Source organism: Phoca vitulina, unplaced genomic scaffold (assembly GCF_004348235.1).
Source record: "Phoca vitulina isolate PV1807 unplaced genomic scaffold, GSC_HSeal_1.0 scaffold38, whole genome shotgun sequence".
NCBI lineage: Eukaryota > Metazoa > Chordata > Mammalia > Carnivora > Phocidae > Phoca > Phoca vitulina.
In genome coordinates, this window is record NW_022589741.1 from 660,778 (window position 1) to 676,693 (window position 15,916).

Here is a 15,916-nt window from a genome sequence, read left to right on the forward strand (position 1 = left end):
CCGCCGTGACACCGGGGTCTGTCCGCACGATCCCCGGGGCCCTGGCCGCCCGCACGCTGGGCCTGGGCACCTGCAGCGTTCCGAGCTCCGCGTGTGCGGCGTGTGCACGGCTTTCCCTCCGGATGTCGGTTTCCGCCTCTTGGGCGCAACTTGCTTTGGGCCGCTCAGCTGTCCACGGCGGCTTCTGACCGTCCCCGGCATCGCTGTGTCCCTGTGAGCGGGGCCGCCGGCCCAGCCCCCGGTGCAGCCCGCGAACGCTGAGCCCGACGGCGCAGGCTGGAGGATCGGGGGAGCGCGGGAGTCTGGAACTCACGCCCGGGCCCCTGACGTCGCTGTTCCGCGCTGCTGGGCGCCGCAGGAACCCCCGGAGCCCGCCGACGCCCCGACGCCCCGCGTACACCCCGCACACCAGGGGCGCCCGTCCCGACGCACTCCCAGGTTCAACCTCCTGGTACTGTTCTGTGCGGGGATGACCAATCCTTTTTAAAATTTTTAACCCAAAGTCAGTGAAGCGTTTCCTCCGAGTTGTAACGTCTGTTTTTACCCGACGGTCATTTTCCACGTCCTCCTCCATCCGTCCTCCCAAAGGCTGCGACTTCCCGTCCCCGGGCGCCTTCTGGTACTTCCCGGAAGTGGGCAGCCTCGGGACCGCTCGGCAGGCACGGCCAGCATCGTGAAAGTTGATCTCTGTTTCTACCAACCAGCAAACTGGCAGAAGTCACTTCTCAGCAGTGGAAAAGTACAAATGCTCTTTGATGCCGCAAAGCGGTGACTTGTCCAGAGGCGCAACGCGGCCTGTGGTCCTCCTGCGGAGTTCCCTGCGCCTGCGCAGAGCTGCCTGCCCGGGCGGGGGGGGCGGTGTCCTGCCTGCGGAGTTTCCTGCGCAGGCGCAGCGCTGCCTGCGGGGGGCCGACCTCCGGAGTTCGCTGCGCCTGCGCAGAGCTGCCTGCGGGGGAGCGGGGATGTCCTGCGGCCGACTTCACTGCGCCTGCGCAGCGCGGCCCGCCGGCCCTGCCTGTGGAGTTCACGGGGCCTGCGCTCAGGCTGCTGTAACCCGTGGCCGGACGGACCCGGGGCCTCGGAACAGCCAGTCCCACACGACGCGTGGACTGCGTTCTAAGAATGTGTTTGAAACTCCGTTTAGCAGCCAGATCCCTTTCCCCCTGGAAACAGTGTAATAAGTGGAAGTCGAGTCAGTGCGCGGCCCCCAGAGTCCGCCGAGCGCACAACGCGGGGCAACCGGGCTGGCGGTGCTTCCGTCGCTCGCGGTCGCGCCGGTGCCCAGGGCCGCCTGTCTGCGCGCAGCCGCGGCCGTGACCTCCCTCCAGTGGGCAGCGTCGTCCCAGGACGCGGTGCTTCCTGGCCCACCTCGGCCCCGGACGCGGGTCGAGTCTGCAGTGTGTCCCGCAGACCCGGTCTCCGGGGCGCGCTTCTCGCCACCCCCATCGCAGCCTGCCCGGCGGGGGGACAGTCTCCCGTGTCCCCCAGCGCTGCCGCCGAGCCCTGGCCGCGTCACTTGGGGTCTCGGTGTCCAGCCAGTCCTGAGAGCTCCTGGTCCAAGCCCAGGGTCAGGCCCCGAGGCTAGAACGAGAGGGGCCTCGCTGCCCACCGTGCCCGGCGGAGAACCCACCGGACGTTACAGATGACAGGTCTCTGGACCGGAACAGCTCCGGAATCACGACACAGTCCCTTCACGTAAGTGCGTCTAGGATGCCGTCCATCCGGGGACCGAGGAGTAACTCCCGGTTCCTGAACGGCGGTGGGGAGGGGCTGGAAGTCACGGAGGAGGTTGTTGGAGCTGAGCCTGCAAGGGCCCCTAGCACGTCGTGAGGTGCTCCTGGGGAGAGGGCTTTGCAAGCAGAGAGGTCGGCGTTTGCAAAGGCATAAAAGCCTGGGAGCGGGGCGGACGCTGGAGAACTGCGAACAGTGCCCTGAGGTTTCAGGCCAAGGCAGCTAGAGCTCGGGAAGACCAGGCGCTCAGGGCGGGGCAGCAGAAGGGGAGGCTGCCTCTGTCCGTGGAGCACCCTGCAGGCCTTGCATTTCACGATCTTAAGAATAGTTTTTATGATCTCCTAGGGATAAAATCTGGGAAAATGTAGGCAAAACTAAACTTAAATCTAATAAAATTTGCAAACAAACTTATTTCCATACATTTGCTTCCTTATTTTAATATTAAATCAAGAAACACAAGAAAGTGGGCTATGGCTTTCCCCCTTTGATTCTGTAAGTTTCTGTGTAATGTAAACATTTAGAGAATCAGGTTCATGTACCTTTCTAATTTTAAAAAAGTTTATATTTTGTTAATTAAAAAAAGCAAACAGAGGCTTACATATTCAAGGTTGAAAACTGATTTCCCTGTTCACTTTCTTAGAGATTTATTGCACAGTAAATTAATTTACTAAAAGATAACCTTCCAGCAATGTTTTACTCCATTATAGATTACTTAAAAAAAAAAAAAACAAATTTGAGTTTTCCCTTTTGAACAATGAGTGGATTATTTTAAAGTAGGTGAAAGGTAATATGAAGGAAAAAAAAAAAACAACCAGCTTCACAGATGGATGGTTTAAAGTTTGCCAAGTACTTAGTGAAGGGTTATACTAACTTCAAAGGGCTGGAAAGTATAATGTAACATGAGAACAGGAAGGTCCTGTTTCTTTCTCAGCCTACTCTCTCTGGTTCCCTGCAAAACATCAACATAAGAGCAGGGATTTTCAGAAATCGCATCCCCTGGTGGAGAAGCAAATGAAGGGAAGGAGAGGGAAATGCAGTGCATGCTGCGTGAGCTCCATTATATTTGCAGTCGGGTTACTCTGTCCTTGGACAAGAGCTTTCTATTCCCAGGTGCGTCCAAGAGTCCGTCTGTGCTCTACGTGACTATGCTGCTCAGCCAGAGTGATAGTCCCAAGCCATGACGGTGGACAGAGCGAGCATTTCTCGGTGGGTTGAATACTCATTGGTGTATTTTATGTACCTTACAAAAGTCAGACTAAGTAAGTGTTGGTGATAGAAGCTCGATACCCCACATGAGTGGTCAGCTGCTAGCCAAGCTCCTCGATCCTTTCCCTTTGTGTGTTGGGGCTTGAAAATTCCGGCAGGGAGAGGTCCTGGGTTTCCAAGTGTTTCCTAGGAGCATTCTGATCAGACGCTGTGTTTTCTGAGATAGGGTTTGTAGCCAGGACTCAGGGTTGCAAGAGCACCTGTCTCTGGGGCCCCAAACAGACCAGTTTAGGACACTCGCCGCTGACAGAATCTGAAGACAGAGAGACAGGAAGGAGTTTGTTTCAGGGAGGCCAACACCCGGAAGACGGTGGGCTGGCGTCTCAAGGACTGTCTCCAAATACTGAAAATACGCCCAGGTTTAGATGAGCAGCATGTGGGGCAGAGGTCGTGGGTCCGTGCAGGTGGGCGGCAAAGGTCAGGTCGCTGGTGGTCTTGCTGGCGTCAGGGCAGCGCCTGTTGCTGGAGGGGTGGTCTGTGTGCTCGTCGTGGGGTGCTTTGACGCACCCCACCCCGCCTCTCCCGTCTTTTGCCTGAGTTAAGAGAGAAGCTGGAAGTAACTTAATTAGACAGTACAGACCGAGGTCGGAATGGGGGCAGTTGAAGTCTCGGTTCAGGCTCAGCATGTTGGTGGGAAGGAAGCAGAATAAGCCGCCCCCAAACCTGCTTCTCTGGCATCAGGATTTTCCGGAGCTGATCATTTTGGGAAACAGCAGATGCAGAAGTTAGCCTCTTGTGAGGGACGTTGACATCTATAAAGGAAATCTCCATCCGCACCAGGAAGACTCCGTAGTCTCAATCACAAGACGGTATTGACTAAGGAGGAGGACAGACGCCCCCGTAGCCCCACACACACCTTCTGCATCTGTCCTGAAGATGGTATTTCGGCTGGTGGCTCAGGCCACCTGGGGACTCAGTCCCTTCCCCTGGGGTCATCTCCATGGATGCACCAAGTGTACATGTCAATAAACTTCATGCTTTTCTCGTTAATCCGTCTTTTATTACAGGAGGTGTCAGCCGAGAACTCGGAAGAGTGGAGGGAAGACTGTTTGTCCTGCTCCACAGGGAGGGGAAAAGGCTCTCCGTGTCTGCGTGCGTCGGGGCGGGCGAGCCCTGACTGGAGCCTCTGCCTGGGGCCGGCGTGCTTCTGCTCGTGCCTGAGGGAGGTGACTTCCGATGGGATGTGATTTCAGGACTGGAAACTTACCTGAGGTTCCTGGAAGACCTGGGTCTCCCAGCTGCCAGCCGCCTGGGGTGGGAGCGCCAGAGGTAAAGCTTCATTCCTTCTGCTGAAATGCAAACACACCCAACAGGATCGTAAAACTGTTCGCTTTTATAAGTCGTTTATATCACAGTGAGAGTGAGGCTCTGATTTACTGTGAGCACAGATTTAAAGGAAAAGTGGAAGAGAAAGGAGCGTGACGGTACTTAGATTTTGGCAAGACAGGGAAAGGGGAGGGGCCGGTTTGGAAGCAGTGATAAGAGTAAGTAGACGCCCCAGGTGGGGAGGAAAAAGGCAGGCGAGCCTGTTCAAGACAACAGTAAGTGCACTTCTGGCTGAGGCCGGGCTGCATGCAAACGCTTCCTTTTCACAGAAGGACAATGCATTTAGAGTTTCTTCTAGAGAAAGAATGATCATTCGATTTTCAAAAATTTTACAGAGGAAAATAAAAACCAATACTAGAAAAATATATGCGATTTTTCCTAATAATTTTGTTACCAAAGTAGAATTAAAATATAAGGGCAGAGTTAAGCTCCATTTTTCTATCAGGAAGTAATTATAAAGGAGCTATGTCTAAAAATGTGATTTTTCTTCTGAACCATTTCCGGGCTCAAATACATTTTGGGAATGTGATTCACAACCACCTTTGTTGGTGATCAGGATGCCAGCCATGTGACTTTAAGCAATGCATTAAAAAAAATGTACCAATTGCCAAAAAAATAGGATAAATGTACATTTGTTTATAGCTGGGGTTGGCAAAGTGCAGCCGGCAGGTCAAATCCAGTCCCCTCTCTGTCTTTGTACGCCAGTGAGTTTAAAATGGTTCACATTTCTAAATGGTTGAAAAAAATCAAAACAAGACTAACATTTTATGACATGTAAGAAGTGTATTAAATTGAAATGTAGTATCTTAGCCAGGCCCATCGGTTCATAATTACGTGTTGTCTGTGGCTGCTTGCAAGCTGGAATGGGAAATCAAATAGTTGCAGCAGAATGTTTGGTCCACAGAGCCTAAAATAGTTATTATTTGGTCCTTTACAGAAAATGTTTGCGAGCCTCTAGTGTCCTGTATTTGTTCCCGAAGTGTGTTCCGTGGAACAGTCTCCTCAGGTACCCTGCATTTAAAAAGGCTTCCGTGCTCAGGTGAGTCTGGCAGAGTCTGCATGCCATAGTTCACTTTCAGATAATCATTGTCCACACTGGCGTTTTAAAGGACCTGAGAAGTCCTGCAGTGAGCAGCCAGTTTCCAAAGCATATTTGCCTTCAGAACAGTCTCCGCTCCCATTACACCTGTCAACAGCCTTTGGACTAAGAGAAATCTCCTGCAGAAGCTTCCAGGCGGGACCTTGGGCAGGTGGGGGTATTTTCAGGCAAGGTTCCAGCCCATACTTTGGTTGGACCTGCTCCCACAGTCCCCATATCACTTCGAAGGCATGTTGGAGATGATTTTGTCCGGTCATCTCATGTTGCAGATCGGGAGCTGGGGGTTGCTCATGGTCCTCTCGCTCGCTGTCTCTTCTGCCTGGAGGGCTCCTCTCTGGGTGTCCACCTGTCTTCATGTTTTGCTTCCTCTGGACATTGGCCCACACGTCACCTTTCCCGTGGGGGCTTTCTGACCACCCTGACTCGAGCCTGTCTTCTGTCTTCCCAGCCACCTCCGAGCTGTTTCTCTCTGTAGAACTTCACACGAACACGCCCTACACTGATGTATTTTTAAAAATTACACGTCAGCCTCGTTAGGACCCTAACGTCCGGGGATTGTTGTCTGTCGGGCTGTGTCACAGTCTAGACTGGCGCATGGCGCGTCCACGCTGCGTCTGGTGCGTGCGGTTGTGCTGGTCGCCTCCTGCGTCCTCCGGCGGGAAAGCAGGTGAGATCCTAGCATCCTGTGTGTTTGGAGTCAGTCCTGATTCTGGCACTCAGTAATCCCTACTAAGTTTGCACTGGGTTTCAGCTAGAGCCCAGTGAGATAAACGAAGCCCAGGTTTATTTTATGATCCTCTTCCCAGCCGGAGCTCCGGGGCGGATAGGGCAAGTCCCCAGCCACCAGGGACCCGGGCTCCTCTTACCTGGCTGCGCCAGCGCCCTGAGAGCCCGGTGCCCGCCCCACCCTCTCCTGGCCGCGGGAGCGCCGGCCCGGACCTCTGTGTTGCCGGCAGGGGGGCAGTTCCGTCCCCTGGAGAGTCTTCTCGGTGATTTTTGCTGCTCTCTCCTTGGCTCTCCCTGGCTAGGAAATGTAGTATTTGGGATGGACATGTTGCCAACCCAAATAAAACTCAGGAACACGCATTTCGGGCAGGTACCCAGCCGTGTCTGGAGCAGGAGCTGCCTAAGTTTGGGCAGGTAACGGTGGCGACTTCCCGAAGTCCGTCAGTCCCCTAGGGTTGCCGTAACAAAGCCTCACAGGCTGAATGGCGCATGACAACAGGAGTGTGTTGTCTGGTTGCCCGGGCGGCCAGGAGGCTGAATCGGCGTGTTAGTAGCGTGGGATCCTTTGCTGGAGGCCGGGAGGGAGACACCGCACGCTGTCTCCCAGCGTCTGAAGGGTGCTGGTGAGGGGCGGGAGAACCTTCCCTCCAGCCTCGTGGGGTCCCTGGCTGGATCTGCACCTGGAGCTGACAAAGACAGGAACGGGAGGGAAGCTTGTAAATGTATGGAGTGTAAGTTCTACGGGACGCAGGGGCCTTCAGGCCTGAGGACGTGGCAGATGGGTCTGATGAAGGGGGGACAGCTGTCAGAAGGCCAGCAGTAGCGGGGAGGCGAGCTAAGCTGCGGGACGCTCCGCAAGGCCTGGTGTCCCTCTGTCTTCGGCAATAAGGCTGCTCCTTTCCTCCCGGTCTGGTGAGGGCTCCTCTCCCACGACAGCCCATTGACCTGCTTCAAGGGCACGGGTGCGGTGGGCACGTGGGGTCGGTGACCTTCCTGCTGCTCAAGCTCCTTCACCTTCAAAGGCGCGCTCTGCCCCGGGGGCCACGTTGAGGAGTGTGTCCCTGGCTTGCAGGCCCATCGTCTGCCTCATCGTCTCTGTGTCTCTGCGTCCTGGTTCTGCGTCCCTGCGTTCAGGGCCCACCACAGTCTTTGCCTTACTTACGCCTGCAAGGACCCCGTTTCCACAGCAGGTCACATTCTGCGGCTCCGCCGGACTGCATAGGATCCCCGCGACAGCGAGGTCACCGGCACAGCCTGAGCTGGCAGGAACAGGGATCTTTCTGCCCAGAAGCGAGTGTGAGGCTACGTACACATCACAAAACTCGTTCTGGGAGTTGTAGTATGGAAAGGGAGTACCTTTTCTGCCTCCTTTATGCTTGTTTTTGTGTAGCGTCACACACGCACGCATCACCGGCATTTACTTCTATAAGCAGGTGAATCCTCAGGCCTAACCCGGGCGCACCAGCTCCGGGACCTGAGAACTGTCGTGGCCCTGTGCCTTGGGAGGAAGCGACGGAATATTATCAAAGTGCCGGTCCCAGGCAGCGCCTTCTGGGTCGGACGCCGAGCTGGGTGGTCTGCTGAAGCGAATGCGGCTCACTTTCTGCAACCTGAGAACCTTACACGGTGATGGAGTCTGAGGAGATTAAACCCAAGGTACAAGGGGCAGTATGGGCAAACGTGAGCGCATTAAATGTGGTGGGCGACCCCGCGGTAGCGCGACATGGGCTCCGAGCTCCGGAGGGTGGGGCTCCCAGCCAGCGCGATGCAGATGGAATGCTGACATTCTCCTCAGATCTGCACGTTCCCCTCACCGTCTGTCATTTGGCTTGAAAGATCTGTGGCCCCAAACCCAGGAACACAAAGCAGAACGGAAGCTGACGTGACCAGATTTTGTAGTGAAAATCCATACCAAAGATTTGACAGTTTCTGTATTTGGAGCCGTGAAATTAAAGAAGAAAAGGCACACAGGTATTTCCTTGTCTCTCTCCTTTTTAGTTTTTATTTAAATTCCAGGTAGTTCCCCCACGCGGTGCTGCTGGTTTCAGGAGTGGGGTCAGTGACTGAGCACGTCCCCGCGGCACGGGCGCTCGTCACAACTCCTTACAGGGGTCTTCCTTCATAGCAAATGCGCTTAAAATGGCTTCTCACTGCATTTTGACCCATCCAAGTCACTTAATGTAATGCTATTTGTGGGTGGAATTCTTAGTCAAATAGAAATGACCTATTTCCTTCTGGATCTGTGACACCGGGGAGAGGGAGGACAGGAAGCGTCAGAAAGTCCCGTGTGGGGAGAGCCGTGGAGAGCCCTAATGGGGTTTTTCTCAGCTTGCTGTGTCCCCCCTCCCCCCCAGGTTGCATTTGCTGTAAGGGGTGTCTCTCAGTTTACGTGGTAGTCATGGCTACCTGGTCTATTTAACACTTCCCTTCCAGTCGAACTTTTATATTTTTTAAATGTTCTTTACATACTGAGGATAAAAGTGCACATCATCGTGTCAAAAGCACCTTCCAACCTTTTTAACCATTGCGTCTTACTACTTGAACTTTAATGAGTGCGTTTATATAGATTATAAAATATAATCGATAGGTTATACTCAGGTAAGTAATTATAATCACGTATAACACATTTTCATATTTGTTTCAACTAGAATTGTTATGGTCACTACATAGAGGTGGGACAGACCCTTCCCTTCCCCCAGGCTTGGTTTGGGGGTATAGACAGACGATGCCATGCCCACACCAAGAGGGTATGAAAAGTCTTATTATTTACATAATGAGGCTTTCTGGGGAGGACGGGGTGGCTCCCAAGCAGATGCAGGGAGAGGAGACTGACTGCTTTCATTGTGATCGGGGTGGGAATTCCATGCTGGCCAGGCTTACGTGACGTGAGCTTCCCTTTGGTGCTGAAGGAGGAAACACCCGGGGTTTCTTATCAGCTTGCCCAGGTGTGGAGCAGCACAGGGTAGTGGTGGCGCTTGAGCACTCACATCAGTAATGGAGCCAGACTCTTTATTACAAGAATGAAAGACTTAAACACTTTTGTGTTTATTAATAATAAAATGTTTAATTTGTAGCTTATTACTTTTTCCCCATGGTGTTCAGTAACATAAGAAAAAAACATTTAAGCACATTAAAAATCAGCATAAGGTCTTAGAAAGTTTAAGAATTGAAGAAAGTGAGAGTTCTTGAGGTACTATAAAGTAGCTAAAAAATATGGTGCAAAAGGAACTTTCAAGCTGGCTCATTCAGAGGGTGCTTTACCCAACGTATAATATAATCTTTTCTCCATTAAAAAATAATTTTCACTGCTTAAAAAAAGTGAACAAGTAGCTCATGTATTATCTTTATTTTGGGCTTCCAAATTTGAGACATTGGAACTAATAAATCAATTGCTGAGGGCTGTACCACCACTGTGGTATTTGGGGCTTGTCTGTCCCCCATTAGAATGTAACTCTCTCTAGGGCTGAGACTATTATCAACCCTTAACTGTTTGCTGTTAAACAGTACCTGGCACATAGTGGACACGTTAAAAATATCAGAGGATGGATAAATGGATGGATGGGTAGGTGGGTGGATAGATGGGATGGATGGGTAGATGGACGGATGGATGGGAGGATGGAGATGTATGAGTGGATGGATGGGTGGATGGGTGAATAGGGAGATGGATGGATGGACAAGAGGATGGATGATGGGGTGGGTGGATGGGTGGATGGATAGATGGATGGATGGACAAGAGGATGGATGGACAAGAGGATGGATGATGGGGTGGGTGGATGAGTGAATAGGGAGATGGATGGATGGACAAGAGGATGGATGAATGGGAGGATGGATGAGTGGATGGATGGGGTGGGTGGATGGGTGAATGGGGTGGATCGATAAGAGGATGTGTAGATGGGAGGATGGATGGGTAGGTGGATGGATGGAGATGGTGGGTGGATGGTGAGTCCACGTGAGTTGCCACTAGATGGCAGTGTTTTGGGTCTGTGCTGCAAATCTTTATAGCAGGGAAGCTGTCGGGGGCAAGGTGGCTGTTAAGGCTGGATCCCATCAATGCCATAGTGCCGGAACCCCCATGACCAAGCCCCTCCTGGCTGCCCCTTCATGCCCACCAACCTGCTAAAATGCCAGGGGTTAGTGAATCATGAAGTCTCTTTGTAAGGACTCTTAGATATCATCTGTTCTATCCCAATTCCCAAATTTTTCAGTCCAACAAAGTGGGGGACAGCCAAACCTTCAGCCCTCAGCAATTGATTTAGTTCCGATGTCTCAAACTTGGGAGCCCAAAATAAAGGTAATACACTGAACTACTTATTCATTTAAAAAAAAAAAAGGCACTATAATTCCCCGTAGCAGAGACTTCACACCTACACCACGGCCGGGACTGTTTCCGGGACTGCGCCAGCTGACCCAGGAAGCCCCGGCCTGCGTCACATCTACCTCTTACTCCTGGAGGAGTTTTCTGCAGATCAGCTGCTCTGCCAGTTTTGATCCGTAAGCCTGATCTCTTTCTCCTTTTGGCCTCAGCCCAGCTTACCTGGCTTTTTTTCTTTACTAAGTGACAGCATCTTTTAAAATCTGAAAGTTCTAGCTGCGAATCCCATTCCGGCCTCTGTGGAAGCCAGAGGTTTCTGTTTTATTTAATCCTAGCATTTCTCAGCACCAGGGGCGCGCTCCGCCCTGCTGGATCCCTGCCTGTGTTCCTCACGTTCCCATGCATTTTAACAACGATTGAAAACGCACCTTTTCACACACAGGTAGAGTAAGTGCACTCTAGCTGTCCTTCCCTCCCTCGCTCCTTATGTGTTCACTACGTGTGTGTTCAGAGAACCAGGCTCCTTATTTGTCTGTAGGGACAAATAGGGCATTTCCACCCCCAAAATTTGAAGTGCAATCAGATAAAGTACATGAAATCAATAAGATACATAAAATGTACTATGGTCAGTGTAGCAAATATAAGTGCCAGGATTTCTGGTCAGACAAAGTTGAGAAATTATTCTGAAGTACGGATTATTGCAGGGCTGGGCCTTTATCTACAGATGGGATGCTAATGCCCACGTCCCGGGCTGGCGTGAAATTTCAGGGCGCATGTATGGCTGTTCCCGGCCCACGCGGTGTTGGGCAGACGCCACGTCCCGCCCCCTCCTCTGTGGCGGGGTAGAGGCGGGGGTCTGTGAGGACACAGCGGGAGGACCAAGCAGCTGTAAGCATTCGTTCCAGGCACATGGACGGGGGGGGGGGGGGGGCGTCCGTCGGGTCCTCTGGGGAGCAGGTGCTGAGGCAGAGTTGGGCGTCCAAGGGGCTTGTCGGGAAGCAACGTCGGTGGGAAGTAGAAGGGACCAGGGAGCAGTCCTGGGCTGTGGAGCCGCAGACCCTCCCGCGGGCCAGACTGAGTCTCCGCTCGGCTGACTGGCACGAGGGGCGCTGGCACGAGGTGGCCCATGGGGCCGGCCTGCCTTGGGTGGAAAGATCCAGGCTCTCGAGCCCCCGCCAAGGACGAGCGTGAGCTTGGCTGAGACGTGGCCGAGCCTCAGGCCTAAGCGCTGGAGGCCGTGAGCTCGCGGCCACAGCGGGAGGATCCCGGAGGGCAGACGTGAAGGGAGGCGCACCTGCACGTCCGTTTCCCTCGGAGACCCACGGAGCGTGCAGCGCCCCAGCTCCCGCTCTCCCCGGCCGCCCGCTCCCAGCCCGGCCGGTGGCTGTGGTCTGAGCCGGCACAGGCGACCGCAGGGAGCGGCCGCGGCCGAGATTTGGAGGCCAGGAGCCCACGCCCACCATACGCTGGGAGCCGGCCGACTCTGGTCAAGGTGGTGGTGACAGCAGGTCACCGTGGCTTCCCGCTGGACCCCGAGTTCGGGGCAGGCACATTTCCCCGGCCTCCGAGGCCCCGCCCGAGCCTCTGGGGACGTTTGGCAACGTGTGCAGACGCGTTGGGTGTGTCAGAGCTGGGGCGAGCACAGATGGCAGCGCTCTGCGGGCTCGAGGCCCGGACGCTGCCCCGACACACAGACGTCCCGAAGCCCGGCTCCAGCCGCACCTGCTCAGACACGCGGGGCCTCAGCTCACGTCCCCCTGCCAGTTGGCGTCCTCCCTCGGGCTCCACTCCCGCCGTGTCTCTCCAGCAGGCTCACCTCGCCGGGGAAGTCCACACTTACTTGAACGTGGACTTGTTTGTTGTCTTTCTTTCTCCCCATGCCGTCAGCTCCAGACACTGCCGTCCCATCACCCAGCAGAGTGCCTTGTCTGCGCTCCGGCGTCCTCGTGGAGGGTTCGTGACATTATCCAGAGGCTGCGTCGGTTTGGAGAGGCTGAGTCCCAGATGCATTTATGGGGTGGACGTAGCCGTAGTTTACTTACAATGTGGTATTTGTCATTTATTTTATTATCGATTGTCCCACATGTTTAGTCAACGTTTTCTTGGGACTGTGTCACAATATTTGGCCAGGTAACATATCTCATTTTCAGAGGGGAGGTACAGAGGACATAAAGTACAGTCGACCCTTGAACAAACAGGTTTTAACTGCACGGGCCCACTTCCGTGGCGGTTTTGTTCGACAGGTGCAGGACGGCGCTGTAAATGTGTTTTCTCTTCCTTATGGTTGTGGCAGGAGTGTTTCCTTGGCTGACTTTGTTGTGAGAATACAGTGTGTGATGGTTATAACACCAAGTAGGCTTAGCTCGTCAGTGCGGCTTCTGGTCAACAGTGGGCTCTCCTAGTTAAGTTTTGGGGGCGTCAGCTCTAGATTTTTGACTGCCCGGGGGCTGGCGCCTGTCACCCCAGCACTGTTCAAGTGTCAGCTGTAAAATGTTAGCATCTTTTCTTGACCTTTCTTGCTCCCACTCACCCTGCTCCTCCCGCGCCCAGCCTCGCTCACTCAGCCCGGGCTGCACACGGCACCGGGTTCGCCCCCTCCAGGCCCTGCCCCTGCTTTCCCGCCACCCAGCCCAGTCCCAGACCTGCACACGGCTGGCTTTCCTGCTGCAGGTCCAGCTCAAATACCCCCCACCAAAAAAAAAGTTTAAAAAAGAAATTAAAGGGGGCTTTGTTCGCCTGGATGTGCTTAAAAACTTTAAAAAAGACATTAAAGAATTAATACAGTGTGATGCAAGTATAGAGGATGCTATTGGAGGGAACAGGGTCCTTCTCCATGAACTACACAGCACGGTACTATTCTATCAGCCTGTCTGTCCTCACACCCGTCAGGACAATGCTGAGCCGGAGGCCATAAAATAATTAACCAGGAGTGGTTTAAAAATCTGAGACATTGTGAAAAGTTACCATTCAAAAAACCAAACAAACAAAAAAAAAACACCTAAAATTCCCTGAACTGTCTTGACCTTTTGTAACAACTACATTACATACTTTCACATTTACGATGGAATTATGCTCTGAATTGACTTCGAAATATTTTAGTCTCTTTTTTGGAATTTCATGGTCTTTGCGGCTTTATTGAACAAAAGGAAAGAAAAGTGGAAATACCAGGAAGCTATAAATGATGTTTGTTTTTTTACTTAAAAAAAAAAAAAAAACACAAACCCCAGCAAACCTAAGCCATCATGCCACATTTCGCTTCCTTGCCACTAGAAGGTGCTAAGAGCACCACTGAGGGAAAGTTCCCTGCTTAGTGTCAAACCATGCCAAGAAGCGCCGGCAGCCCACGGAGAAATCCACGTATACGTTTATTTTTGAAAAATCAACTGACACTGGTTTGATTTAGGAAGACAACATGTAAAGCTCTGTTTTTGCTCCAGTGGGAAAACACGTAATCATCAAGTTTGTTACTAGTGTTCAGTCCAGTAAAGTAACATGAAGAAGGAATGCATACCAAAAAATTACGTCTTGTGTCTCAAATGTACTAAAGTAACCTGGGCGCGTTCTTGAACCCAGGGACGTGCTTCCTGACGCTTATGCCAAAGTATCAGGCAGGTGAACAGAAATGGATGGACGGTGTGTTCAGAAGACCATGGAAGACTCTATGACGGTAAATAGATTTTGGGCTCCAGATAACGTCTTTATTCATTAGCACCGTTTTCTGGTTGTGTGGCCTTGAGAAACAAACGTGACCTCTGAGTGCTTCTCGGTCTCCACACGAGCAAGCGCAGGTGGGGCTGTCGCCGGGCCGCAGCCAAAGCATGTGGGAGAATATCCAGCCCGTAAGAAGGACTCGCAAAATTCTAGTATCGGAATCATCATTCTAGTTGTCCGTATTTTCTGATTTTATGAGTGTGCATGTGTTAATGTGATCATCTGAAAAGATAATAAACTTTTTGTTTTTTTTTCTTTTTTCTTTTTGGATAATTCACGTGGGGAAGGAGGGAATTGGATTTATTACATTCAATAAAAATTGTAAGTCAGTTCTCATTTGCCCAGAAAGCTAAGTGGTCAGGTCTTTTTAATGTCTAATTTTCTAGCTTTTCTGAACAAGAATGCACTTACCATCTACGGATTCTTTCTGCATGAGGCTCATTAGCGTCAGTTCAGGCTGACAGGCAAAAATTAAACATATTTGAGGTGTGGGATATAGTAAGAGCTCAAAGTACATTGTAGGAGTAGAAAGAGGCCATTAAAAAAGTCATGGGGACACTTTGCACCACAGCCCCTCCTTGGTAAACCAGTTCGTTTGTCTGGAACATAGACACTTAGCGAGGTGGGTGTGTGGGGGCGTGGTGGACATGAAAGCCTGGGTATAGGGTGAGTCATTGCTTTACAGAAGGAAGGAGTTTGGTGCTGCTCAATGTGAGGGGAAAGATGAGGGGAGTCTGCACAGGTCTGCGTGGAAATGTCCACGTCATTGGTGGGCAGTACATGACCGACCCCATGCTTCTGGAGGGTCCACGTCCTCGGGTTGGCAGAGAATGATGAAAAGGCTAGATTTCACATCTTGTGGGTGCCGGTTGGACAGAGACATGGGGGTCATGAGACCACATACCTTTCCAGAAAATCATAGACATTTGGACACCCCCAGCAGTGAAACTGGGGCTGGAGATAATTCGACCTCACAGGACAGGGATGAGGTGGGCCTGGGCACTCCAGTGGCTGCATCCGGATTACATAAAGATGGGGGTGGGGGGCCAGGTACACGTTGGGAAGAGAGTTGAGGGATGGGGAGAGCACTCAGTTTGCTGATGAAAACTCCAATGACATGTGTATCTTTATCTTTTATCTTTAATATTTTTTTTTTTTAAAGATTTTATCTATTTATTTGACAGAGAGAGAGATAGCTAGAGCAGGAACACAAGCAGGGGGAGTGGGAGAGGGAGAAGCAGACTCCCCGCCAAGCAGGGAGCCCGATGCGGGACTCGATCCCAGGACCCCGGGATCATGACCCGAGCCGAAGGCAGACGCTTAACGACTGAGCCACCCAGGCGCCCTTATCTTTAATATTATAATAGTCACCTTTTTTTTAAACTTTTATTTGCATTTATTTTATGCAGAATTTACTCCCGGACCCTAAGTTTTTGTTTCTTGGGTTTCTTCTAGGATATCTTTTTCTTCTGTGCAACCTCCTCCTCTGATTTAGGAACAGTCTGTTACTGGTCAGCATCATCTCCGCATGGCAGGCGAGCTCATGTGTGAGTTCGTCCGACCCTGAGCCTGGTAAGTTCTGCACCATATCTTGGGGGCTTTGTTCTCCTGGATGTGCTCCGGGACCAGAGAATCTACATCGAAACCCTGAGGTTCAGCATGACTCTCTGCAGTAAAAATTTAGCACTGTTTTTGGGGCCACCAGCCCTGTGTCCAGCCCCCCCGACCTTGTGTGCAGCCCCACC

General features: G+C 52.1%; 1 protein-coding gene across 3 annotated transcripts in view; it reads left to right on the plus strand.

The window, feature by feature from the left end:
* Nucleotides 1-964: 964 nt before the first annotated feature.
* The window catches only part of BIRC3 (baculoviral IAP repeat containing 3), a 54,452-nt gene continuing 39,500 nt past the window's right edge, over nt 965-15,916 (plus strand). The window contains exons 1-7 of one of the 3 annotated variants that reach the window (XM_032427702.1): nt 965-1,695; nt 2,842-2,937; nt 3,679-3,806; nt 4,005-4,266; nt 5,261-8,119; nt 12,348-14,127; nt 15,627-15,743. The gene's annotated coding sequence lies outside the window, so the exon portion shown is untranslated. The remainder of the gene's footprint in view (nt 1,696-2,841; nt 2,938-3,678; nt 3,807-4,004; nt 4,267-5,260; nt 8,120-12,347; nt 14,128-15,626; nt 15,744-15,916) is intronic. The other 2 variants (XM_032427701.1, XM_032427703.1) reach the window with 2 other exon arrangements.